The following is a 2,600-nucleotide window of genomic DNA, read 5'->3' as shown; positions in this document are numbered from 1 at the left end:
TTTTTTCGTAAATCAGTGTTTTGATCCATTTTTTTCTTAAATTTCTTTTAGTTTTTGTGTTTTTGTTAGTTTTAATCTGATTTTTAGTTTGAATTTGTTTTTATTTTTGTTAAACCGCCTAATATTCTAAAGCCCAATTTCATATTTTTTAAGCCCATCATTTTGTATACAGCTAAGTGCCATCTTATGTGCTACCTCTTAACCGGATAAGAGTCCGGTTACTTCATCGATTTCTTGAGCTTCATCCAAACAAAGTCTAATCCGAACGAAGCTTCATCGGATTCTTGAGCGGTTTATACCTAAACCGCACGCCACTTGAGAAGGGAGGAGATTACACCGCACACCTATTGATCGGATTGTTCTCCGGTTTGCTTCAAGACTTCAATCGATTTCTCGGCTAAGGGTAAACCGCACAAAGTTTCATCGGTTTTCTGAGCGGATTCTGAGTTTTCCTTGAGTGGTTTAAGCTAAACCGCACAACTCATCAGGTTTGCTTTTCAATTTCATCTCATTTCAAGGTTTTCAATTTGAGCGGTTTATACCTAAACCGCACGCCACTTGAGAAGGGAGGAGATTACACCGCACACCTATTGATCGGATTGTTCTCCGGTTTGCTTCAAGACTTCAATCGATTTCTCGGCTAAGGGTAAACCGCACAAAGTTTCATCGGTTTTCTGAGCGGATTCTGAGTTTTCCTTGAGTGGTTTAAGCTAAACCGCACAACTCATCAGGTTTGCTTTTCAATTTCATCTCATTTCAAGGTTTTCAATTTGAGCGGTTTATACCTAAACCGATCACCTCATGTCCGGTATTCGAGCGGTTTAGAACTTAGAATTTGGACATCAAAGTTTTTGAGCGGACTTCTAATCCGCTTGATTTCATTTACCCAGTGACATGTTTTCGAATTTGGGTTCAAGTCTGTCTGTTTATTGTCCGGGGTAGCAAGAAGCTGTCACATTTCAAGTTTTTCAGTGTCCGGATAAGTATCCGGTTTATTAAACCGTTCAATTCCCCTTATCCAGATTCTTGATTGTTAGTTGATTCTTGATTCAAATTGGTAATTTGTTCAATATCTTGTCAAGAATCGATTGAGATTGAAGTGTTCTGTTCTTATACAGTGTCCGGTTTACACTCAAACCTTGTCAGATATTGTTCATAGCTGTTTTAATTGTGTGTTTGTTTAACTTCTTGCATTTGACAGATATAAATAATCTCATACATTTGATTGTGATATGAGTTTAAAAACAGGTTTTTGTAACAGGTTCTTAACAGGTTATGTAACAGGTTCTTGTTTGCTGTTTTGAGATCATTTAGTGCAGTAAATGGGCTGTTTGGTACAGCAGTAACAGCAACAAGTGACTCAAGCATTAACAGTTTGGAAGCTGTTGGTGTAGAGAAGAAACAAGAACAGTAGCAGCAATTTTTTTACAGCAACCATCTTGACAGCAGTTCCAGTTCTGGTAACAGAAGGTTTAACAGAAGATTTATCTGTGTTTGCAATTTATAGACTGGATCACAGCAGCAGATTTAAAACAGATTTATAGAAGGTCTTGCCCTGCTTTCGATCTGTTTTACCAGATCCATCTGCTTTGGGACTGTTTGAAACTACAAAACAGTTAAACAGTATTTGTTTGACAGCAAACTGTTTTTATTGATATATCAAGACTGTTTGCTTCATATGTCTTGACAACAGGTTATTTTGTTGAATGAGTGCTTCCTTTGCTGTTTGCTAGACTGTTTAAGGCTGTTTTGAAGCAGTTGCTCAACTAAAACAGGAGGTTTTGTCATAAGCTACTAATGATGTTTGTTTAAGTATTTGTGATTTGGCAGCATACACTGTTTTAGTAAATTGTTGTCTAAAACAGCAGCTCAGGTGAAGTAAATTGTTTTAGTATTGTTGCATGCTGAAAAAACAGGTTTTGTAAACTGTCTTAGTATTGCTGTTTATTGATTTGACTGTTTTTGTGTCAGGTAAATCATAATACATTTTGGAAGGTTTTCAAGCATAGCAAGGATTGGTTTTGGACAGTTTAACTAGATTTAAAAGCCTGTTGAATTGACTTTGCTTTTTGGGATTAAGATCAAGTCACAGCAGCCCAATTGAAGCAACTGATAAGAGAAGCATTCACGTGGATATTTGGATAGAATTTCAAGTGCAGATAGAATATTTTTTTTGTACTACATCTGTATTGTAAAGCGTTGCTCTTGTGATTGGTTTGGACTACTCAGTTTTTGGACTGTTTATAGTTTCTTAGAATCATTTGTGTTTAGATTTCTTTTTGGATCATTGTATATTTGTTTTTGCGTGTGTTTTTCAGTGTTTGTGTTTTTCTATTATTTTTGAGCTTAACTGTTCATATTTCTTTTATTTGATTTCACTGCATAGATCCTTAACTGATCAATTTTTTTCTAATGGCAGATATTCTTTTGAAAGAGAATCAAGAATTGCGAGCAAAGTATGCTGAGCTGGAAAAGAATATTAAACTTCAGAATTATGTTAATGAGAAATGTAATGAAACTTTGCATCGAGAGTATAAAGCAAAGATAGAAAAAGTTAAGGATGAATCCAAATATGAGTTAGATAAACTTAATAAATCCTT

At 35.3% G+C, this 2,600-nt stretch overlaps 1 long non-coding RNA gene across 1 annotated transcript; it reads left to right on the top strand.

Annotated features, from left to right (window-relative positions):
- Positions 1-204: 204 nt before the first annotated feature.
- Positions 205-2,262, top strand: LOC112502428. Its single transcript, XR_003067689.1, has 3 exons — positions 205-488; positions 1,262-1,873; positions 1,972-2,262. It is a non-coding gene; the product is annotated as an uncharacterized LOC112502428 (long non-coding RNA).
- Positions 2,263-2,600: the final 338 nt, after the last annotated feature.

This window comes from Cynara cardunculus, unplaced genomic scaffold (assembly GCF_001531365.2).
Source record: "Cynara cardunculus var. scolymus isolate 2C unplaced genomic scaffold, CcrdV1 Un_Scaffold_1396, whole genome shotgun sequence".
Classification (NCBI taxonomy): domain Eukaryota; kingdom Viridiplantae; phylum Streptophyta; class Magnoliopsida; order Asterales; family Asteraceae; genus Cynara; species Cynara cardunculus.
This window is presented reverse-complemented; position numbering and strand designations above follow the sequence as displayed.